The following is a 26050-nucleotide window of genomic DNA, read 5'->3' on the forward strand; positions in this document are numbered from 1 at the left end:
ATCCCAGAGCAAAAGCTTGCTTCCTTTATGAAAGACCTAGGGAATGTGACAATATGTGGTTTTACAGATGGGGAGACTAAAGTCAATTTAGATTCTTTAGTCAATGTCTCTCTATAGTTTCTACCCAAAAATCCACCTTACAGTCATACACTGAAACATTGTAATCACTTATTTTAATTTGATTTTTTTCATTGCATTTACCCTTTTAAATCAAACTCCATGTTTCAAGGCCTTTGTGGAATCCTTGCCTGTCTCCTACTTTACCAGTCTTTTCTCCTTATTCCCTTCCATAGATGCTCTTCCCCCAAGTATGGAAATTTTTTTGCCGTACTCATTTCCCATTTGTTGATTCCTCTTTAAGTGATTGCATGCTGCATTCGTACTACCTCTATTTCATTTCCTCTATTAAAATCAAGCTCAAATGCTCTCTTCTTATTCTCCAATTACATTCCCTTCATGAGTCTTTCACTGTCCTTTGATCTATCTTCATGTCCTCTTCCTGCAGTGTAGAAAGATAATAAGGGCTGAAGTCAGAAAGACCAAGGGATCGGAAATCTATTATCCTTCTATTCTATTGTGTGACCTGGGGCACATGTTAACTGTACTGAAACATTTCTAATTCATTTGTAAATTGTGGAGGATGATAGTTCTACCTACCCCCAAAAATTGCCGTGATACAAGTACCGGGGTAGTAGCTAGCATGTAACTAACGTGGTATATGTCTTCACACCTAGCATACATTCCCAAATCTAGTGTAGTGCTTGCAGAGGTACTGGGTACTTAGTAAATTTGCACAGCAACAATTCAGTAGACCGATTTGAGATAACACAGGCCAAACTAGTGGCTGTCATTTAACATATTCTGTTAGGATTAATGGATTCATATTTGCTGCAGGGTGAGTCTTTATGCTTAGGTAAGATGTTTTCTGTTTTTAGATTAAGTAGACTCAGTTTAAGGAGACTGGAGTCTACTGTAAGTTCAGAAAACAGTGGGAAAATGTGAAGATGATTCATGCACACAGAGTCCATTTTGACTGATCTGAACAGGCCTACATGGGTCTCTATGGAAACAAGTGGAATGGACAAAAAGTTGTGCTGCTGTATTGGCCTCATGACTCTGCAGTGGCTAAATCAAATGACACTACCAAGGCTTCTCAGCCACAGCCAGGGGCTGTCTAATAATTTCCACATTTGGGGGTAGGTTTGTATGAAAACACTTGGCCTCTCCAAGTTCCTTCTCCTCAGGAAGGCAATAAAAGACCAAACTGAGACCTACCAGAATTGGGAAGGGCAAGTTGTCATTATCACAGATATCTGTGAGGGAAACTCCAAAGAGCTGTCCTGGTTTTGCAGATGGTGCAGTTGTGCACTGGTTGTTCTGACAAGTGCCAGCGCACCACCAAAATGCCAAGTTCTGAAAGCACTGCTTTTCATGGTCTTGTGGCCTGTATCTAAGGAAGAAGGTTGATTAGTGTATTTTAATTCACTTAGCCTTATTTTCACCATGGCCAATATACAGCATGTTCATGTAGTGTAAATGTCCCCAGGATGATTAATTAATGGGGTCACTTCAAAAGGGTCAAGTAATGTCAAATAAATATGGAAAAAAATTGGGGCATTTGACTTTCAAAGGGAAAGTATGAATTTTCCAAACCTATTTGACAGGGGAACCTTCTCTGGAAATGGGAAAACAATGCATGGATCATATATTCTATATGCACTGATAGCAATCTCTGTCTATACACTGGCATATGTAAGAAATGTACAATTCTGTAGTTCTATTTTTTTTAATTTTTTTTAAATTTATGATAGTCACAGAGAGAGAGAGAGAGAGGCAGAGACACAGGCAGAGGGAGAAGCAGGCTCCATGCACCGGGAGCCCGATGTGGGATTCGATCCCGGGTCTCCAGGATCGCGCCCTGGGCCAAAGACAGGCGCCAAACCGCTGCGCCACCCAGGGATCCCAATTCTGTAGTTCTAAATAGCTCACTTGATGTCTAGTTTGATTCTCTGTTCCAAGACTGCCAGAGATTTAGGATTTCTTAATTGCCCTCATGAGTGTGTCTATGTTCTAGAGTCTTTTGGTGCTGTAGAGGCTGTAAAATGGTGAAGTGGCACTTATCTGGTTGCTCTGTGTCATTGATGTATACTAATAGCCACTGAGGTGTCCAAACTGCTATCTGACCATGGGAAATTGGTCTGTACGCCTGTTGCTGAGGCACGTCTTTCAATCGCAGTGGCTCTCTATTTCTTCCATACTATTCTGGTACTGATCGAAAGACATTTACTAACTGATCTGTTCCATGTTGAGGTATAAGCAACTCTGCATGGACATAGAAGGCCCCTTCTTTCTTAGACTTGTCAGCTCATTATTCTGTGAGGAATTTCTGCTTCCTTTTGGTTTCCATCCAGGAAATGGTGCAGATATCTCATGTACCTACCCAGTGGTTTGGGGCTTTTCCCATGGGATTGCCACCGAAATCTTTGACTCTATGCCATGAATCTTTTTTGTTTCCTAGAAAGCTAAATCTTGAAGGCTCATAAGCAACAAGATTTATTCATTCATTCATTCATTCATGAAAAACACAGAGAGGGGCAGAGACATAGGCAGAGGGAGAAGCAGGCTCCAGGCAAAGAGCCTGATGTGGGACTCGATCCAGGAACTCGGGGATCATGCCCTGAGCCAAGGCAGACGTTCAACAGCTGAGCCACCCAGGTGTCCCTTAAAAATATTTTAAAACTTTTCCAAATTCACATGGTAAATAATCTAGAATAGGACTGAAATTCAGGGCTGTGCGATTAAAAAAATCAATGTTCATAACTAAGATTCTATGTTCTTATTTTAGTCCCAGTGCCTTCTTTTTGACAACTCTGGTCCATAAATTATGTTAACAGTTAATGCACTTAATTCTTATTACACCTATAGGTTATTTTTCTCTGAAACACATGGATACCATACATTTCTTCTGCTTGAAAAAACTAGAATTTTCCCATTTGCCTTCCAGATAAAACCTTGTATTTGTTAGTGTGGTATTCAGAAAGTAAAAGTAAATTAGGGAGATCAGAGTGAAGAAACAGGGGACTCAAGATGAGTTAAAGTTCAGAGTGATTAATGTACTTAATTGTATTTACTTATTTATGTTTTTTTAATTATCTATCGAAGAAAATATCCATTGGATTTCTGATATTTTTCCTAAGATACATTTAAAACTACCATCATGGGGTGCCTGGGTGATTCAGTCAGTTAAGTGGCAAACTCTCAATTGCGACTTGGAACCAAAGTACCACTACCCCCAGCCCATTTTTTGAGGTGGCACGTTGAAACTGACCTCTAAACTTTCCTATTTGCAATATGTAAAGAGTAGTTCATTCTGTCATGTCATGGCAAAATCCTTTTTTTTTTTTTTAAAGAATGACGAAGTTTTTTTTTTTAATTTTTTTTTTTTATTTATTTATGATAGTCACACACACACAGAGAGAGAGGCAGAGACATAGGCAGAGGGAGAAGCAGGCTCCATGCACCGGGAGCCCGACGTGGGATTCGATCCGGGGTCTCCAGGATCGTGCCCTGGGCCAAAGGCAGGTGCCAAACTGCTGCGCCACCCAGGGATCCTGGCAAAATCCTTTTAAAAAAAAAAGATTTTATATATTTATTCATAAGACACACATAGAGAGAGAGGCAGAGACAGAGGCCAAGGGAGAAGCAGGCTCCTCACAGGGAGCCTGATGCAGGACTTGATCCCAGGGCCCTGGGATCATGCCCTGAGCCAAAGGCAGATGCTCAAACACCGAGCCACCCAGGCACCCATCAGCATGGCAACATCTTAGCCATTTTTCAATATGTTATACATTTGTGCACACCACTGTGGATCTTTGCCACAAAATCTTTTTACCTCAAGGTAGTGTCCCCTAAAGGTAAGAGGTGATCACAGCTGCAGAAAAATTTAGAGGACTCTAAAGAATAGAGAAGTCAAAAAAGGACTGTCCCTGTTCCCACTGGGACTCCTAGGAGGTAGTTGAGTGTGTCTAAGCAGAGAGGGTTGGGATGATCCCAGAGTCATCTGTACCATGGAAGCAGTGTGGAAGAGGTCCAGGAGTAGGGATGAAGAGGACAATAAATGAAGGACTGCTGAGGGAGACCATGGGGGAATTTCTGACGTCTTAGTAGATGCTAATGAGTTATGATGCCATTGCCCAAAAACTATGAAACCAAGCCTGTACCAATTTTTTTTAATGTATGCCTGATATTTGGATTGAAAACATTGTGAGTGCTACCTAAGTCATGGGATCAAATATTTTTTCCCTCAGCCTTCTCTATTAAGAAATTATCTCTGTCCTCTATATGTCTACTCCATGTTTAAATCATTCCCGTGACACCTTTGTGGGGGAGATTATAGTAGAGTAACTAATGCTACATGTCCTGTTTTCTTTATGAGATTGTAATTTGGGCAGCCCAGGTGGCTTAGCGGTTTAGCGCCGCCTTCGGCCCAGGGCCTGATCCTGGAGACCCAGGATCGAGTCCCATGTCGGGCTCCCTGCGTGGAGCCTGCTTCTCCCTCTGCCTGTGTCTCTGCCTCTCTCTCTGTGTGTGTCTCACATGAATAAATAAATAAAATCTTAAAAAAAAGAGATTGTAATTTTGCTGGATTAAGTCGTATTTATCTTGTTATATCCCATCCCTTGTAGGGTCAAACACAGGGTCTTATACTTCTCACATAGTAGGTACTTCGTATATAATATGTATATAATATGTAATATGTTATGAAATGAACTGAATTGTAAAGAAAATACCATTGAGTTTGTATTCCAGAAAAGACCCTTTCATATACTGCATTGTAGGACAAAGTAGCATCACACAGTTCTTTATCACATACATTAATGAGTTCTTACATAAATAAGCGAAGGGACAAAAATATTAGCAAAATGCTGTCAGTTACATAATAAGAGTTTTGCAGAGAATTTACTCTGAGTTCTCTAAAGCAGATAATTCAGTCCTGTGGCTCCAAATAGGCATTTATTATGTCTCCAGAATGCCCCTTTCTTTATTCCATCATTATAGAAGCTCTAATCATAGGGCACAATTTTAGAGAATATGTAAGTTAACATGAAAATTCAGATTTCCACTTATGGAAAATTGCATGTGGAAAAACCCCAGCTGTGATTCCTAAATAAACATCAAGAAAATGAACAGAAAAAACCTTAGTGTGAAACATTTCCCTTGAAGAATTTTCTTCTTACTCTGATACTGGCTTGATTACAGGAGGCTGTTGGAGTAATAGTTATATTTCCTTTGTGATTTTTTATTTTATGCCATTCTTGTAAAAACTGAATTTGTCTGATTTATTAATTTCTGTTTTGAGACATGAAAAATCACTGATCTCTAAATTTTCTTTGTATTGATTACCAACATCTCCATGAATCTGTATGAGACTGCCCCAGAAGACGACTTACCTCATTGTGAGAAGATGAGATATTGACTATTTCATGCATATAGCAAAATGTTAGAATAGTGTCTTGTAATTAAAAGTAACTGTATCTATAAGGATATGATTATGAAATAAACATTGGAAAATCTGGTTGAGCAAAAAGAAACTACTCACCCTATTAAAAATAATTTTTAAGGGTGCCTGGCTGGTTCAGTCAGTGGAGCATGTGACTTTTGACCTTGGGGTTGTTTATAAGTTTGAGTCCCACGTTGGGTCTAGAGATTACCTAAAAAAAGTTTTTATATGTCTCAAATTCTGAAACACTCATGATGAACATGACACCCAAAGTGCATTTTTACAATAAATGTGTTACTTTGAGAAGAAATATCTTTGTGTCTAACTAAAGAATATGACAGACCTGAACTTTTATATTCTAGAACTAAAAGTCTTACTGTTTGACATTTTTATGTTCATTTATACATTTTATATAAATATAGACATTTCTAGAAATATAAATATTTTCACATTTCCCCCTATACATATGCTTACATATTTATATTTCATTTCTAAGGTATTTATATTTTTTGACCTACCTCATACTTTAGAGATAGTGATGGTTAACTCATTAAACACCCAAACCAAGTAAATGGGACAACAGCACAATTGTTAGACTCTATAGTGGTGCAGGCCATTTACGTGACCTTAACATGGATCTCTTAACATGGATCCCACAGCATCATGGTAAACAAGACAAATACTTTGGATAGAACAAATGCCTTTGTGATGTTCTTACAAATTTATATTCCCATTAATGGTGATATACCAAGAATAGAGTATATTTTTAATTTCTTTTAGGACCACAGCTATGTTTTCCTTCTCACAGCAAATGGTAAGATATCATCACTATTGGGAATTGAAGTCCACAAAAGAGAAAAAATAGTTCTTCAATGACCAAATGTGATTTTCAGAAGTCATGTTTAGTGAGTAACATGATTAATCTTGCATTTAAAAAGGAGTCAGAAATGATAAAAGGAAGAACATCTTCCTTCTTTTGAACTACATTTCACTCCACAAATACTAATACACAAAGAGTAGAGAGTCATGTGAAAAACCTATAAAGGATAATTCAATACAGGAACTTGCATAGAATTATTTTCCATGAACTAATCAGAACCTGCATTAATGTAAATGAAATCTACTTTAGCTTCCAGGAATGCCATTGATTCTTTAAGGGACCTAAAAGAATAAAGAATGAATGTATAAGAATAGTAATATGATGGTAATGTGTAATAATTATACATCTACCTAATTGCAGAATATAGTGCAAAGTGTAATCAGTACTGTTGTTGTGCCCAAGATAGGGAATCCGAGAAACCACCGAGGAGCTGACAACGATGCAAGCACACGAGGGTTTATTAGCAAGCTCGAGCTTGGGTCCAAGTATACCCGACACAGCGGAACAAGGACTTGGACCCCGAAGTGGGTTACAGCTGGGTTTTTATGGGCTGGTCTAGGGGATTTTCAGAAGGGATGGAGGAATTTCTCAAGTTCTGTTTACATTCTGATATGGGGCTTTCAAGGGCATTGAGCTCTGTTCTTATTCTAATAGGGGCTTCCTGCCCTTGGCTTGGGGTCTGTTCTTGTTCTAATATGGGACTTTCTACCATGGGCGTGGGCTCTGTTGTCTTTCTGATATGGGATTACCTGCCGAGGACACTGAGGACATTCTGCAGTTTTCCCATAAAGTTCAGCTCTTATTCACAGGGGCCTAAAATGGCTGTACTTGTGCTAACGCTAAACTTGAGGTGGAAAGGCTTTGATTTTTCTTGGCCTCCACACTGTGAAGAGCAATTTAGTAATCATTAATAATTCTCAGGTGTTTCCCTCATAGTCCAGTGATACAAAGCAATTGTTGTACATTTTCTGCCGATATCAGCCATCACTTTAAAATTGGTTTTGTTTATCTTTACTGAGTACAAAAATTGGCTGTTTTTTAATTTCGAATACATTTTAAATATGAAAATATTTTGATACTATATTACATATGTTGTACTTAAATTACATGCTGTAGCCTTCCACAACTCACCCTGATACTTTTGGTTTTCTTACATGCAAACTGAAACGTCCTTTGAAAAAAATCCTCATTAGCTGATAGGTCTCCTTTTGTTGACATATCCTAGAGATATGATAATTCCAGAAAGAGGATAAGGAGACAAGAATTTTAATCACTAAATCACAAAATCTTTTGTAAAATTGAATAACCTCCAGATGCTATCCTTTTTAGCCTTGTAAACTAATGGAAACATATTTCAAACTGTAGATTTTTCTTCCCTTTAATGAGGTCACTTGTACCTTTTAGTGGTCTACAAATAGCAAGCTAAATAAAAGAATGTCTTCTTTTTTTATACTCTGATAGCACTAAAAATGAACAAAAGCATCTCTGCTAAGCTTGTCTACTGTTATCTCCAGCCTCGTAGGCATATTTCATTTAAATTATTCCTTGTCTTTCATGAACATACACATTTGGTCTTGGCATGTAGCTGGGCCAGTGGCCATTTTTAACGTTGCAGCATAATAGACCCATGGGAGGAGAAAATAGTGTTCTATTTGTTAGTACTTCTCAAAGTACTTTGGATTGCATACAAAATTACCTGGGGATCTTGGTAAAATATAGCTTCTGACTCAGGAGGGCTGGGGTAAAGCCTGATGATTCACATTTCTAATAAATCTCAGGTGACCCAGTGCCGCTGGTCCACTAACCCTCACTTTGTTTGCTAGGTATGATCAAAGTGATGTATTTTCATCTTTTCTCTTGAATTGAGTGCAAGCTTGGGGGAAGGGACCTAACCTATCTTTATCTATTCTTCAGCAGGGCCAAGCACAGCACTCGGCATCTGGTGTGCGCTCAATAAACATATGTTGCATACCAGACGATAACCAAGAGTAAAGACTCCCTGTTCTCTGGTGCCCTAAATTTTGTTTTCTCTCAGAATGTATAACAACAAGAGACCCTTTTCTCACCTAGTCACGTGATCTGGTTACAAGTCAGAGTAGTAAATTGAAATTATAAGGTTGCACTCACTAGAAGTCACAGAACCAGGATGACAATTTTACAACTTCTTTTATCACCTCTTCCCAGCTTTCCTTTGTCTAGCTAGAACATATTCTAGGAGTGGTGCCCTCTTCAACTCCTCGTGGTCCAAAGTGCTGAAGTATTAAGCCTCTTAGAGGGAAAGTAAGGGAGGAGCACAGGAGGCTGAGGGTAACACCTTGAAAGTTCTTTTTAATTTGAGAATATCAACAGAGGGTCACCCGGACTTACACATGCATTGCTTTGACCTTCTTCTAAGATGTAAAATTGTTTGTTCTTGAGGTTATTTATCCACAGTTGTTGTTGTTGTTTTTTTTTTTGTTTGTTTTGTTTTGTTTGTTTTTTTTAGTTAGAATTGCTCCTAAGCATTTTTGGAAACTGAAGAGGTCACTGGTGTGTGGCTGTTGCATTTTGCCCTAGATCATTAGGCATCCACCTTCAATAGTGTACAGTGAAGCCATCCTGTGGGGTGCTTGGGCAGCTTGCCTTCTTCGTGTGATGGACGTGTAGACAGTCTTATACCCACTCTGTGCTTAGAAAATCAGTGTTAACAAAAAGACATTAAAGGCATTCAAATTGGCAGAGAAGAAGTCAAACCCTCCCTCTTCGCCGATGACAAGATACTCTACATAGAAAACCCAAAAGCTTACACCCCAAGATTGCTAGAACTCATAGAGCAATTTGGTAGCGTGGCAGGATACAAAATCAATGCCCAGAAATCAATGGCATTTCTATACACTAACAATGTGACTGAAGAAAGAGAAATTAAGGAGTCCATCCCATTTACAATTGCACCCAAAAGCATAAGATGTCTAGGAATAAACCTAACCAAAGAGGTAAAGGATCTATACCCTAAAAACTATAGAACACTTCTGAAAGAAATTGAGGAAGACACAAAGAGATGGAAAAATATTCCATGCTCATGGATTGGCAGAATTAATATTGTGAAAATGTCAATGTTACCCAGGGCAATTTACACGTTTAATGTATTCCCTATCAAAATACCATGGACTTTCTTCAGAGAGTTAGAACAAATTATTTTAAGATTTGTGTGGAATCAGAAAAGATCCCGAAGAGCCAGGGGAAGTTTAAAAAAGGAAACCATAGCTGGGGCCATCACAATGCCAGATTTCAGGTTGTACTACAAAGCTGTGGTCATCAAGACAGTGTGGTACTGGCACAAAAACAGACACATAGATCAATGGAACAGAATAGAGAACCCAGAAGTAGACCCTCAACTTTATGGTCAACTTATATTCGATAAAGGAGGAAAGACTATCCACTGGAAGAAAGACAGTCTCTTCAATAAATGGTGCTAGGAAAATTGGACATCCACATGCAGAAGAATGAAACTAGACCACTCTCTTTCACCACACACAAAGATAAACTCAAAATTGATGAAAGATCTAAATGTGAGACAAGACTCCATCAAAATCCTAGAGGGGAACACAGGCAACACCCTTTTTGAACTCGGCCACAGTAACTTCTTGCAAGATACATCCACAAAGACAAAAGAAACAAAAGCAAAAATGAACTATTGGGACTTCATCAAGATAAGAAGCTTTTGCACAGCAAAGGATACAGTTAACAAAACTCGAAGACAACCTACAGAATGGGAGAAAATATTTGCAAATGATGTATCAGATAAAGGGCTAGTTTCCAAGATCTATAAAGAACTTATTACACTCAACACCAAAGAAACAAACAATCCAATCATGAAATGGGCAAAAGACATGAAGAGGAATCTCACAGAGGAAGACATAGACATGGCCAACATGCACATGAGAAAGTGCTCTGCATCACTTGCCATTAGGGAAATACAAATCAAAACCACAATGAGATACCACCTCACACCAGTGAGAGAGGGGAAAATTAATAAGGCAGGAAACCACAAATATTGGAGAGGATGCGGAGAAAAGGGAACCCTCTTACACTGTTGGTGGGAATGTGAACTGGCGCAGCCACTCTGGAAAACTGTGTGGAGGTTCCTCAAAGAATTAAAAATAGATCTGCCCTACGACCCAGCAATTGCACTGTGGGGATTTACCCCAAAGATTCAGATGCAATGAAACGCCGGGACACCTGCACCCCAATGTTTATAGCAGCAATGTCCACAATACCAAACTATGGAAGGAGCCTTGGTGTCCATCGAAAGATGAATGGATAAAGGAGATGTGGTTTATGTATAAAATGGAATATTACTCAGCCATTAGAAACGACAAATACCCACCATTTGCTTCGATGTGGATGGAACTGGAGGGTATTATGCTGAGTGAAGTGAGTCAATCGTAGAAGGACAAACAGTGTATGTTCACATTCATTTTGGAAAAATAAATAATAGTGAAAGGGAATAAAGGGGAAAGGAGAAGAAATGTGTGGGAAATATCAGAAAGGGAGACAGAACATAAAGACTCCTAACTCTGGGAAACGAACTAGGTGTGGTGGAAGGGGAGGAGGGCGGGGGGTGGGGGTGACTGGGTGATGGGCACTGAGGGGGGCACTTGACGGGATGAGCACTGGGTATTATTCTGTATGTTGGTAAATTGAACACCAATAAAAAATAAATTTATTAAATAAAAAAATTAAAAAAGTAAATTCTAGAATCTCCAAAATTATACCAACAATTATTTACATATTCAGAAAAATGAAACCGAAGAAAATATTTCGTTACGTGCTCAGTATCAATATAAAATTCCTCAGAAAGAGAAACAATTTTTATTTGTAGTAAGCTGAGCATGTGGCTCTACCAGTATAATGCCCGAGTTCTGCCTCTAAAATCCTGGTGGAAGTAGTGAAAAGATGGTGATTTAAACACACCTGTGTGTATACACAGGTACAAAAGATTGAAGGGTGTACGGAAAATATTTTAGGGCTACTTGGCCTATTAGGTATGTTTCAAACTGATCAAAATCTGATAACACTGTCATAGGCAGCATTCTAAGATGGCAGAAAAATCTTCTAAGGAGCACATTTTATGTATTTTTTATTTTTTTAAAGGAATCTTTTCAATTTATTATTATTTTTTTATGATAGTCATACAGAGAGAGAGAGAGGGACAAGGCAGAGATACAGGCAGAGGGAGAAGCAGGCTCCATGCACCGGGAGCCCGATGTGGGATTCGATCCCGGGTCTCCAGGATCACGCCCTGGGCCAAAGGCAGGCGCCAAACCGCTGCGCCACCCAGGGATCCCCCAAGGAGCACATTTTAGATACTCTCCTCATTTTGAGTGTGGCCAGAGCCTGTGAATATGATAGGATTCACTTCCCGGATTAAATTCATCAAAGGTAAAAAAAAAAAAAAAAATTTAGCTAAGGGTAAATTAACTGACTAGGTCTAACCCAGTTAGATGAATCCTTAAAAGGGATCTCCATGAAGTCAGACTCGCAGTATGAGAAAGTCTATGGAAGAGCCATCTGGCAAAGGCACAAGACTCCCCTCTGGCCAAGGAGCAAAACAACAGTAACCCCAGTCCAAGGTTATTAATTCTGCCAACAGCCAAGGGGCTTGGAAGAGAACCCTGGGTCTTCTGGGTTGATGGATGCAAATGGATGAGATTGCACTTGCAGAGACACCTGTATTTCAACTGCGTGAGACTCTTGAGTAGAGCATCCAGCTGTGTCACAGCAACCCCTGATGTACCAGATGGCGATAATAAATGCGTGTTATCTTCAGCCATCAATTTGCGGTAATTTGTCATGCAATCATAGACAGTAAGACACTAAGGCATTTCTCATATAATCAAGTAGGATAGCATGTCTGGTGCGTAGTTTTTGAGACTTGATTTTTACAAATAATGTTTCTAGCTGCTTCAAGGACTACAGTGTTTTTGCAATTGACACGGATTGTGCGCTCTCTTTCAAACTTCTCATCCTAACATAACATAGTGAATTCGTGGGTCAGAATTCCCTGACAACTTCTTCCGCGTGTCTGGGCCTGATTGGGGGGGAACTTATTCCCGAGGAACTTATTCCCGCGCGCAGAGGCAGCCCCTGCGGCTCCCCGCTGACAGCACAGGACAGGAGCTGCGGCTCACCCCTTTAACCCCAACCCAATTCCCTTGTTTTTGAAGAATTTATTTATTCATGATAGACACACAGAGAAAGAGAGCGAGGCAGAGACCCAGGCGGATGCAGAAGCAGGCTCCATGCAGGGAGCCCCACGCGGGACCCCACCCCAGGGCTCCAGGGTCAGGCCCAGGCTGAAGGCGCCTCAACCGCTGGGCCACCCCGGCCGCACCCAATTTCTTAAAAGCTGCGCCCGGATCCAGTCACCAGGCCCTCTCAAGCTGCAGCTGGGCAGCCACGCAGGCGGGTTCTTCACTGACTCCGGAAGCATCTAAGCAGAACTTTGGGGAGGTGGCGGGGGTCCCTGGGGCCACGTTAAGAGGCAACCCGCGCGGTTCACATCACTTTGAAAATGGCTTTGAAAAAAAAAAAAAAGAAACAATCGCTTTGGCACTGATGAGCTGGGATCCTGGGCCGCTCAGTCCGCAGGCCTCGGGAGCGGGCGTCAAAGCAGGTTTTGCAGTCCTCTCGCCTCAGCTGCTGCCCGCGACCACAATTACAGGGGCCTGCCAGGACCCTTTGGAGCCCGACAACCCGGAAGTGCCTGACCACGCCTACCCACTGCGCCTGCGCGAGGCGCCCCCCCTCCGGCGAGCAGGGAGACTGGCGCTGGGCGGGCTGAGAGGCTCGTCGCGCCTGCGCGGAAGGCCCCGGGGAGCAGCGTCGTTACTTTCCAAACGAGTGGCGGGAACCGTTGGAGCCCGTGTGGTCGCCGCCTGCCGGGTAGCAGCGCGCTCCCTCGTCCCTAGGCCTGGTCATGGCGCTGCAGCTGTCCCGCGAGCAAGGCATCGCCCTGCGCGGGAGCGCGGACATCGTGGCCGAGTTCTTCTGCAAGTCCCGCTCCCGCAGGCCAGAGGGCGGGGAGAGCTGAGGCCTGGCGGCCCTGGAGGCCCTGGGCCACGGAGGCGGGGGCGGGGGCGGGGGTGGGGGCGGCTCTGCTCCAGCGCCCGCCTGGCTGGAGAATCTAATCTAGGCGCCTTGCTCCTGGGGCAGCGGGAAGCCCAGGTGCTGCCCAGGCCTGCCTCGCGCCGGCCCCTCCCCAGCAGCCTTGCTTTAAACTGCGGATCCCACAGGCTTCCCAGCCCGGCCGGCCGGCACCGCCCCGAGCGGGTGGAGCCCCAGTACATTTTGCACAGCCCATCCACCAAGCTTTGATTCCGGCACTGAGGGCGATGGACTGGATTTAGGAAACTCTGTCCTGGACCAGGCCATGTTTGCACCCTCTGATAGACTCTGGCAGGAGAAGAGGAGGGAAAAGTGAGGGAGAGGCTTGCTCTGGAGCATTGGACCGGTTAATCAGTCAATTGCTAATCCAGACGCAAAAGCCTATTTGGACACCCTGTGATCACATAACCTGAATTGGGGCTTGCATTACCGTGAGCTTGTAGTTCTACTTTGACGCTAGGTTAATGCAGTTTGGCATTTTTATTTCCGCATAAAAGCACGTATCGTGTTCTTTTGATTTAGAAGCAACATTTTTAAGGATTTTCAGTGGCACTTTTCACCTACTCTGCTTTCAGCGAGACACCCACAAACGCACATTAGGCTTTTTCAGTTTGATGCCATGAATGAAACCGCAGCCACATCTAAATAGGTTTTATTTTCCAGAGTTACAAAGTGGAAATAACTTTAACATTCCTTTTGTTTTCAGCATTTGGCGTCAACAGCATTTTATATCAGCGTGGCATATATCCACCTGAAACCTCTACCAGAGTGCAGAAATACGCATTCACCTTGCTTATAACAACAGATCCTGAGCTCATAAAGTAACTCAGTAATGTAGTGGAACAAGTGAAAGGTATTTAATTGTTGAAAACCAATTTGAGTTTCGCAGGCCTTCTTGGACCCGTACTTTCTGGCATCTTGGTGTTCATTTTTCAGCTCTATACAAAGAGGTGTAAAACACTGCAATCTCAAATAAAGCGATTCTCCATCGGAAGGAAGCAAATAATAAAGTGAAAGAAACTCCACTCTTCCCTACCACATTTTGAGTGGGTTAAATACGTTGATGTTAGGAATCTGATCTGGCTTCACAAAACAATCTCTATCAACTCTTTTTGAAGTGATTTTTGCAGTTCGTGTAGCCAGGTGGAACAAGTTGGAATTTTACATAACTATGATGATGTTTATTGTTGGAGAGAAATCCACTATATATTTTTACATGACATATTTTCTATAGCTGCCTGGAGTTTAAAACCGTCATTATTTTAAGATAAAAGAAAATGAAATTGGATCCAGCCTGGGAACTAAACTTAAAAAAATACTACTAATAGAGTACCCAATAAAGTTTTTTAATGTCTTACTTTCTTCATTTGTCTTTGTTAAAATCCTGCCTGTAAGTTAGCCGTTTCTATCTGAACACTCCTTGTTTTTCCGTAGCTCAAGAAATTCCTGAATACTTGTTCTCCATCTATTCTGTCTCTTTTTCCCCCATGTTTTTCTCTACTTAGGATTCTCACTTCTAATTTTTCTGTGTTATAGGATGTTTCTCCCTGGCTCCTCATTTGACCTTCCAAAGCTAGTTCCAAAAAAAACCAAAAAAAACATTATAGTATTTTTTTTTTATTCCTAAGTCATATATATATATATATATATATATTGTTTCAAGAGGCTTTATTTTTAGAATTCTATTAATTATATTTTTATCATCTTCAGGGCTAAATCACCCAGGGCGATACTCAGATTACTTAGCCTGCAACATAGAAGTAACTAAGAATCTATGTCACCTTAATTTGATGAAGAAGCAAACCCTGCCTAAGTTACTGGTTTTTAGGTTGTCTCCTTTAAGACTACACTGATGACATTTCACCTCGGTTGTATGTACACCTTCCTATTTAATTTGTCCCTTTTATTTTAGTTAGAATGGGGGAATTGCTCTTCTTAGAGGCAAATTGTTCAATCTCTTTGAATCCCCATCCCTCTAGCCTTCTTAAGGACTCTACCCTAGTTCTTCTCTGGTATTTCTGACTTCTTTCTTTTGAGATATTTTCATTGGTTTCATTTGTCTTCAGTTTTAAAAGAAAAAGATTTCCACCCACCCCAGATCTTTAAGTGACTACCCAATCTCTTCCTTTTCAGACCAAAATTGAGAAAAGGTTGTTTTTTGTCGAGGGGTCGGCAAGCCTGAGGGCACATATCCAACAAGTGGCCTATTTTTGTACTACCTGCAAACTGAGTGTTTTCAGATTTTGAAAGGCTAGTTTTTAAAAGACTACGCAAGAGACCTAGGGGGCCCACAAGTCCTAAATATTACAAGATTGTTTGTGTCTCTTGAAAGAAAACAACAACTGTGTATTCTTGAGTATATTATCCCCAGTTCCAAGATTAATTCAGGGCTCATTATGAGGTCCCCTTATTATAATCTCTAAGATGACTTCTGACACATACATAACTTTACTAACAATCTTTGTGTAGTTGACTCACAAACATACATCCAACCCAAGTCTTCTCTTTGCTCATATAGTAAGTGGCTCCCTTGATATCCACATGTGGCTATCCTAGTGATACTTGAAAACTAAATTTAAGGGGGTCCTGGCTGGCTCAGTCAGTAGAGCATGCAACTCTTGATCTTGGGTTGTAAGTTCCAGCCCCACATTGGGTGTGGAGATTACTTAGAAATAAAACCTTAGGGCAGCCCGGGTGGCTCAGCAGTTTAGCACTGCCTTCAGCCCAGGGCATGATCCTGGAGACCTGGGATCGAGTCCCACATCAGGCTCCCTGCATGGAGCCTGCTTCTCCCTTTGCCTGTGTCTCTGCCTCTCTCTCTATGCCTCTCTCTCTCTCTGTCATGAATAAATAAATAAAATCTTTAAAAAAGAAGAAAAATAAAACCTTATAAAATTGTAAGCATCATGTCTCATTCCCATTCTCTTTCTCTCAATGAATGGATCAACCTTCCAACCAGTGGTATAAACCAGAAAGTTGGGAACTATCCCTGAGTATTTCCTCTTCCTTAGTCTCATAAGTATCCAATAAATCTTAACAATTTTAACCACGAAATCTCTTCACTCTACCTATACTGATCCATCTCTCCCAATTTATCCTTCTATAAGCCTTCAGTACCTCTTGCTTGAATTACTAATCAATTAGCATCCCTAGATCCTCTCTTTACTTCCACTCTACTTTCCACACATCACAGCCAAAAGGATAGTTCTGAAATATAAGTTTAATCACATCACACCCTGCTTCAGACACAGTAATGACTTCCCTGGTACTTGAAGTATAAGTTCTTTAATTTAGCCCATGTGACCTTGTGTGGTCTGACCCCTATGTATCTTGCACAAACCGACCTTGTTCATTCTCCCTTTCTTAACTGTATCTGTATTACCCTTTCAATCCTCTGGTCAGATACTTTTTGCTTTCCAGTATTTTAGACCTGTACCCTTTTCTGTAACCTTTTGCATATTTAATTGTATTTACTTGTAGAACTGAAGTCCAGTGAGAATTCCCTGAGTCAAATTTTCCTATATTCTCTCATTGGATCACATACTGCACCTTCTTGGCACTTATTACAATTAAAAATTTACATTCATTGCTGCAGTGATTAGATTAATGCTCATCTTCTGCAATTTACCTTGGATTACAGTATACTGCATGTTCACTACTCTGTGCTTAGCATTCAGTACTAACTACATCTGCTATGGATACTGAGAATTGGAAAACGGGAGCTAGGTTATCGTGAGGCAAGTTTTCTGTACAGGTTGGAGGAGTTCCAAAATACCAGTGGTAGGATTTGCTAAGGGTAGAAAGTGAGACCTGGGAAGAGTTACTTTGTAATGCAGTGAACCAAAACAGATGCCTTGTTCTATATTGCAGATTGGTTATACAAGTGTTCAGTTCAGAAGCTGGTGGTATCCATCTCAAATAATGAAAGCAGTGAAGTCCTTGAAAGGTGGCAGGTTGACATTGAGTGCGACAAGACTGCAAAAGATGACAGGTAAGTATGAATTAAACTGCTTCCATTTTCATGATTTTTTTCCCAAAACTTGTTTTCTTGACTAAATGAGTTCTAACCAAATTGAACTAGTTTCGTATAAGGTAGTTTGTTTGTAATTATGTTAGATCTCCTGTGGAGAAGAATAAGACTCACAAACTGTGCTCACAAAAGAGTCATGCCTATTATGGACTTGTATAGTGTACTTTTAACATAACTGCCCTTAGTCTAAAATCCATGAATTTCAACCGTTAGTATTTATGGTGCTATATGTAAGCTATGTATTAGGTGTATTAGGATGTATTAGGTGGCCCATTTAATGGATTGTGTCAAGGTACTTTTAACCATGAAGTATTATCCTAGACGTTCTCCTAGCTTGATATGCAGCTCTACTGTATTTCATTTAATGCTATGAACTTCCTAAGACACTCTGAACTGAAGTTCTTAGATCCTCTGGATGGGAAATGCCCCCTCATTATATGCTAATTCTTAGCATTGTCCAAGGCATGCTTACCTGTAAACTCAGAACTCTCTCTCATAATGAAATGTACTTTGTTCCTGAAGCCTTTGGTCTATTTTAGAAAATGTTTATTTGATTATTTTAAATAATTTATTTTTATTGGTGTTCAATTTACCAACATACAGAATAACACCCAGTGCTCATACCGTCAAGTGCCCCCCTCAGTGCCCACCATCCAGTCACGCCCACCCCGCCCTCCTCCCATTCCACCGCCCCTAGTTCGTTTCCCAGAGTTAGGAGTAAGTAAGTTCTGTCTCCCTTTCTGATATTTCCCACACATTTATTGACCCTACCCTTATATTCCCTTTCACTCTTATCTATATTCCCCAAATGAATGAGAACATATAATGTTTGTCCTTCTCCGATTGACTTACCTTCACTCAGCATAATACCCTCCACTTCAATCCACGTTGAAGCAAATGGTGGGTGTTTGTCATTTCTATTGGCGGAGTAATATTCCATTGTATACATAAACCACATCTTTATCCATTCATCTTTCGATGGACACCAAGGCTCCTTCCACAGTTTAGCTATTGTGGATATCGCTGCTAGAAACATTGGGGTGCAGGTGTCCCGGCATTTCATTGCATCTGAATTTAGGGGTAAATCCCAGCAGTGCAATTGCTGGGTCATAGGGCAGCTCTATATTTAACTCTTTGAGGAACCTCCACACACTTTTCCAGAGTGGATGCACCAGTTCACATTCCCACCAACAGTGTAAGAGGGTTCCCTTTTCTCCACATCCTCTCCAATATTTGTGGTTTCCTGCCTTGTTAAATTTCCCCATTCTCACTGGTGTGAGGTGGTATCTCATGGTGGTTTTGATTTGTACTTCCCTGATGGCAAGTGATGCGGAGCATTTTCTCATGTTCATGTTGGCCATGTCCAGGTCTTCCTCTGTGAGATTTCTGTTCATGTCTTTTGCCCATTTCATGATTGGATTGTTTGTTTCTTTGGTGTTGAGTTTAAGAAGTTCTTTGCAGATCTTGGATGCTAGCCCTTTATCTGATACGTCATTTGCAAATATTTTCTCCCATCTGTAGCTTGTCTTTTAGTTTTGTTGACTGTATCCTTTGCTGTGCAAAAGCTTCTTATCTTGATGAAGTCCCAATAGTTCATTTTTGCTTTTGTTTCTTTTGCCTTCCTGGATGTATCTTGCAAGGTGTTACTGTGGCCGAGTTCAAAAAGGGTGTTGCCTGTGTTCTCCTCTAGGATTTTGATGGAGTCTTGTCTCACATTTAGATCTTTCATCCATTTTGAGTTTATCTTTGTGTGTGGTGCAAGAGAGTGGTCTAGTTTCATTCTTCTGCATATGGATGTCCAATTTTCCCAACACCATTTACTGAAGAGACTGGCTTTCTTCCAATGGATAGTCTTTCCTCCTTTATTGAATATTAGTTGACCAAAAAGTTCAGGGTCCACTTCTGGGTTCTCTATTCTGTTCCATTGATCTATGTGTCTGTTTTTGTGCTGGTACCACACTGTCCTGATGACCACAGCTTTGTAGTACAAACTGAAATCTGGCATTGTGATGCCCCCCGCTATGGTTTTCTTTTTTAAAATTCCCCTGGCTATATGAGGTCTTTTCTGATTCCACACAAATCTTAATATAATTTATTCTAACTCTCTGAAGAATGTCCATGGTATTTTGATAGGGATTGCATTAAACGTGTAAATTGCCCTGGGTAACATTGACATTTTCACAATATTAATTCTGCCAATCCATGAGCATGGACTATTTTTCCATCCCTTTGTGTCTTCCTCAATTTCTTTCAGAAGTGTTCTATAGTTGTTAGGGTATAGATCTTTTACCTCTTTGGTTAGGTTTCTTCCTAGGTATCTTATGCTTTTGGGTGCAATTGTAAATGGGTTTGACTCCTTAATTTCTCTTTATTCAGTCTCATTGTTAGTGTATAGAAATGCCACTGAATTCTGGGCATTGATTTTGTATCCTGCCACACTGCCAAATTGCTGTATGCGTTCTAGCAATCTTTGGGTGGAGGCTTTTGGTGTTTCTACGTAGAGTATCATGTCATCGGCAAAGAGGGAGAGTTTCACTTCTTCTTTGCCAATTTGAATGTCTTTAATGCCTTTTTGTTGTCTGACTGCTGAGGCTAGGACTTCCAGTACTATGTTGAATAGCAGTGGTGAGAGTGGACATCCCTGTCTTGTTCCTGATCTTAGGCGAAAGGCTCCCGGTGCTTCCCCATTGAGAATTATATTTGCCGTGGGCTTTTCGTAGATGGCTTTTAAGATGTTGAGGACTGTTTCCTCTATTCCTACACTCTGAAGAGTTTTGATCAGGAATAGACGCTGTATTTTGTCAAATGCTTTCTCTGCATCTAATGAGAGGATCATACGGTTCTTGGTTTTTCTCTTGCTGATATGATGAATCACATTGATTGTTTTATGAGTGTTGAATCAGCCTTCTGTCCCGGGGAAAAATCCTACTTGGTCATGGCGAATAATTTTCTTAATGTGTTGTTGGATCCTATTGGCTAGTATCTTGTTGAGAATTTTTGCTTCCATGTTCATCACGGATATTGGTCTGGAACTCTCCTTTTTGGTGGGATCTTTGTCTGCTTTTGGAATTAAGGTGATGCTGGCCACATAGAACGAATTTGGAAGTACTCCATCTCTTTCTATCAAACAGCTTTAGTAGAATAGGTATGGTTTCTTCTTTAAACGTTTGATAGAATTCCCCTGGGAAGCCATCTGGCCCTGGACTTTTGTGTCTTTGGAGGTTTTTGATGACTGCTTCAATTTCCTCCCTGGTTATTGGCCTGTTTAGGTTTTCTATTTCTTCCTGTTTCGGTTTTGGTAGTTTGTGGCTTTCAGGAATGCGTCCATTTGTTCCAGTTTGCCTAATTTATTGGCGTATAGCTGTTCATAATATGTTTTTAAAATCGTTTCTAATTCCTTGGTGTTGGTAGTGATCTCTCCTTTCTCATTCATGATTTTATTAATTTGAGTCTTCTCTCTCTTCTTTTTAATAGGTCTGGCTAATAGTTTATCTATCTTAATTAATTCTTTCATAGAACCAACTCCTGGTTTTGTTGATCTGTTCCACAGTTCTTTTGTTCTCAATTTCATTGAGTTCTGCTCGAATCTTTATTAACTCTCTTCTGCTGGGTGTAGGATCTATTCGCTGTTTTTTCTCTAGCTCCTTTATGTGTAAGGTTAGCTTTTGTATTTGAATTCCTTCCAGTTTTTGAATGGATGCTTGTATTGTGATGTATTTCCCCCTCAGGACTGCTTTTGCTGCATCCCAAAGATTTTGAACGATTGTATCTTTATTCTCATTAGGTTCCATGAATCTTTTTAATTCTTCCTTAATTTCCTGGTTGACCTTTTCATCTTTTAGCAGGATAGTCCTTAACCTCCACGTGTTTGAGGTCCTTCCAAACTTCTTGTTGTGATTTAGTTCTAATTTCAAGGCATTATGGTCTGAGAATATACAGGGGATGATCCCAATCTTTTGGTATCGGTTCAGACCCGATTTGTGACCCAGTATGTGGTCTATTCTGGAGAAAGTTCCATGTGCACTTGAGAAGAATGTGTATTCAGTTGAGTTTGGATGTAAAGTTCTGTAGATATCTGTGAAATCCATCTGGTCCAGTGTATCATTTAAAGCTCTTGTTTCTTTGGAGATGTTGTGCTTAGATGACCTATCCAGTGGAGAAAGCCTTAAATCGAAGTCACCAAGTATATTATTATCTAAATATGTCTTAATTTATGTTATTAATTGATTGATAGTTTTGTCAGCTCCCACATTCGGGGCATATATATTGAGGATTGTTAAGTCCTCTTCTTGGATAGATCCTTTAAGTATGATATAGTGTCCCTCTTCAACTCTCACTACCGTCTTTGGGAAAAACTTTAGTTTTTCTGATATAAGGATGGCTACCCCTGCTTTCTTTTGAGGACCCTTTGAGTAGTACATGGTTCTCCAACCTTTTATTTTCAGGTTGTAGGTGTCTTTCTGTCTGAGTCTCTTGTAGACAGCCAATAGATGGGTCCTGCTTTTTTATCCAGTCTGAAACCCTGTGCCTTTTGATGGGGTCATTAAGCCCATTCACGTTCAGAGTTACTATTGAAAGATAGGAGTTTAGTGTCATCATGATATCTATTCAGTCCTTGTTTTGTGGATTGTTCCACTGAACTTCTCCTTAAAGGGGAATTTTAAGAGTCCCCCTTAAAATTTCTTGCAGAGCTGGTTTGGAAGTCACATATTCTCTCAGCGCCTGCCTGTCTTGGAAGCTCTTTATCTCTCCTTCTATTCTGAATGAGATCCTTGCCGGATAAAGTATTCTTGGTTGCATGTTCTTCTCATTTAGGACCCTGAATATATCCTGCCAGCCGTTTCTGGCCTTCCAGGTGTCTGTAGAGAGGTCTGCTGTAACCCTAATACTCTTCCCCATAATAGTCAGGGATTTCTTGTCTCTTGATGCTTTAAGGATCTTCTCTTTATCTTTAGAATTTGCAAGCTTAACTATTAAGTGTCGAGGTGTTGAACTGTTTTTATTGATTTTAGGGGGAGATCTCTCTATCTCTCTATCTCCTGGATTTGAATGCCTGTTTCCCTTCCCAGATTAGGAAAGTTTTCAGCTATGATTGGTTAAAATACGTATTCTGACCCTCTGTCCCTTTCGGCGCCCTCGGGAACCCCAATTATACGTAGGTTTTTCTTCCTCAGGCTGTCGTTTATTTCCTTTTATCTATCTTCATGGTCTTTTAATTGTTTGTCTCTTTTTTCCTCTGTTTCCCTCTTTGTTGTCTTCTATGTCACCCACTCATTCTTCCAGCTCATGAACCCTCGTTGTGAGGACTTCTAGTTTGGATTGCATCTCATTCAATTGATTTTTAATTTCTCCCTGATTAGTTCTAAATTCTGCAGTCATGAAGTCTCTTGAGTCATTTATGCTTTTTTCTAGAGCCACCAGTAGCTGTATAATAGTGCTTCTGAATTGGCTTTCTGACATTGAATTCTAATCCAGATTTTGTAACTCTTTGGGAGAGAGGACTGTTTCTGATTCTTTCTTTTGAGGTGAGGTTTTCCTTCTAGTCATTTTGCTCAGTGCAGAGTGGCCAAAAACAAGGTGAATTGGGAAAAGGAGAAATTGAGAAGAGAGAAAGGAGGAAAGAAAAGAGAAAAAGAAAAACGAAAAAAGGAAGAAAAAAAGAGGAAAAAGAGAAAGAAAAAGAAGGGAAAAAAAGGCCAAGGGAAACAAATAAAATTCAAAAAGCAAAAAAAAACAAAAAACAAAAAACAAAAAACAAAAACAAAAACAAAAAAAAAACAAAAAACAAAAAACAAAAACAAACAAACAAACAAAAAACACAGGGGAGTATCTTCTGATTCTGTATACTTTAAGTCCCTTGACTTCCCCTGGAACTTGTCCATCTAGTTGGTCTCTAGGGGACGGGCTTGTTGTGCTGATTTTCAGGTGTTAGCGCTTGGGGGAGGTGCTCTACCCCCTGCCTGGTGCAGGGCTCAGAGGGGCTCGTTTACCCCTTGAGGCCCCAGAAGAAACACCTGCAGTGGCAGCGGCCTGCTCTGGAGCTCTGGAGTCAGCTCCTGCAGTTACTACGGAGCTCTCCATCTGCTGGGGCCTGGATGCTCCGGGGTCGGGGCCGCTGATCTGCTCAGCTTGGGGCAGGAGCGTCCTTCCCATCCTGGACCCGCCTGGCCTCTGCCTGTCCCGGGAGGAGGCCGGATCCTGGGCTGTGTCCCTGGCGCCCTGTGCTCCTGGGCCTGTGCTGTTGGATTTGTGCTCCCACCACACAGCCGCCTCTCTGCAGAACTGTGGCCCTAGACCCTGTGAGCTGCTCCCGGGTCCAGCCGTGTCTGCGCTGCAGCCCTTTAGGGAGCTCAGCACACTCTCCCCGGGGCGAAGTTGCTCTGTTAGTGTCCCATGGAGCCTGCGGGCATCCCCGCCTTTCTGGGGTCCTGCTCCAACTCCCTGCGAGGCCTTTCTGCCCAGGAAGATTGGTGAAGCTCCTGCTTCTCTGGGCCTGGGCTCTCCTGTCCTGGGGACACTCGCCCTGGCCTTCGCCTGGCTCCTTGCATGGCCCCTCCCCCTTGGATGCCTTTTGTTTCTTTATTTCTTTTTTCGCAGTCTTCCTACCTTGATAGAAGTGCGAACTCTTCTCACTGTAGCATTCCAGCTGTTCTCTCTTTAAATCTCAGGCCGAATTCATAGATTTTCAGGATGATTTCAAGATTATCTAGGTAATTGGTGGGGACAGGTGATTTGGGGACCCTACTCTTCCGCCATCTTGCCCCTCCCCTGGAAAATGTTTAATAATAAAAACGACTTGATATAACATCTTCTTTGAAGCACTACAGAATTAGACATTTATGTATTCCTAAAAATGCCAAAATGATTATGCCAATTAAAGATCTTAGATACTAATTGTTATCTTTATTTTACAATATGCTGAATGTTTCCTGACTTGAAGCACTTGGCAGGTTTTCTGGTCATCTGTTATTTAATGACCTGATACTAAGATCAGCCTTAATCACTGGAATAATAAGTGAAATTATAATTGTTTTTTAAAAACTCCTTTTGAATGCATTCCTTAATTTGAGTTTTGAAGCATTTAATCAAACAAATAATCTTACCAGTGTTTTAAATAACTTGTTAAAACTTAAAATGAATCAACTCATTTGGTTTCTTCAGTAGCACACCCAGAGGAAAGTCTCAGAAGGTCATCCAGGATGAGATCCTCTCCGTAATCCGACAGATCACAGCTACCGTGACGTTTCTGCCGCTGTTGGAAGTCTCTTGTAAGTATTATATGACTTCATGATGGTTCAGATTTGTTGTGGAAAGATTAAGCTATTACTTTAAGAATTAACAGTTTTGTTGAGTTTTTTCTTAATTATCCATGTCATGGTATATAAGTGAGAAAAACGTCATGAATCTAAAGCGATGCTGGTTGTGTTTTATTTACAAGTGCTGAATAGGGAAATAATGAAAGTTTTCATTCAGTACTCCTGAATATTTTGACGTAATTTCTTCCATTACTTTTATTTTATACACATTTCCTTGTATATAATTAAGACTTAGACAGGTATAACTGTGTCTTTCTTTTCTGGCTTAGTTACTCCTTCATTCATCAGATATACCCTAAATGCCTACTGTATGCCTTCCATGGTTCTGGGCATTGGGATACAGCGGTCACAAAACCAAGATGTTCTTTTTCTCTGGCTTAGATTCATGCTGTCTCGTGATCAATTATATACTTTCTGCAAATATCTTTAATGGCTTTTCTCTTTGAAGAAAAAAAAACAATCGAGTTTTTCATTAAGTAAAAAGGAGTACAGTATTTTCTGTACTAAAATTTCCATTGAAGAAAAGCAATTAGCTAATATAACTGATTAGAGATCAAGCCAAACTAGCTTTTCTGACATGATAGGTGGCTCACATGTGAGGGAGAGAGGAAGGATACTTGTACCTTTCAAAAACTAATTGTACTTTAATGATCTTATCCCCAATTTAGGTTCATTTGACCTACTGATTTATACAAAGATTTGGTTGTCCTTGAAAAATGGGAAGAGTCGGGACCACAGTTTATTACCAATTCTGAGGAAGTCTGTCTTCATTCATTTACTACTACTATCCACAAAGTAAATAGCATGGTGGCCTATAAAATTCCGACCAGTGACTGAGGATGAGATTAGGACAGTGATGTACTTGTAGTTCTCAGATGCGGTTTTCCTGAAACCAAGTCAACTATAGTTGATAAATTTTGTATCACTGGTTAATTTTTAGACTGGGGAAACTTAACATTATACATCTATTGAACTGTGCATAATTGTCCCATTTTTTGTTACCTGTATGACTTGATACAGGGTTGGCATAAATTATTGCACATTGTTCAAAAGGGAACTAGCAGATCACATCAGCATTGTTGTCAATTCCTTGAAAGTGGTAACTGTAGATGGATAACTTTTGCCATAAAACTAAATGCCTTCTTAAATCAGACCTTTTGGTCAAGGACTTTGCCTCT

At 40.6% G+C, this 26050-nt stretch overlaps 1 pseudogene; it reads left to right on the plus strand.

Annotated features, from left to right (window-relative positions):
* Positions 1 to 13338: 13338 nt before the first annotated feature.
* On the plus strand, positions 13339 to 25824 carry LOC140597327 (mitotic spindle assembly checkpoint protein MAD2A-like; annotated as a pseudogene).
* The last annotated feature ends 226 nt before the right edge of the window (positions 25825 to 26050 follow it).

The sequence above is a fragment of the Vulpes vulpes genome, unplaced genomic scaffold, assembly GCF_048418805.1.
Source record: "Vulpes vulpes isolate BD-2025 unplaced genomic scaffold, VulVul3 u000000682, whole genome shotgun sequence".
In the NCBI taxonomy this organism is placed as follows: Eukaryota; Metazoa; Chordata; class Mammalia; order Carnivora; family Canidae; genus Vulpes; species Vulpes vulpes.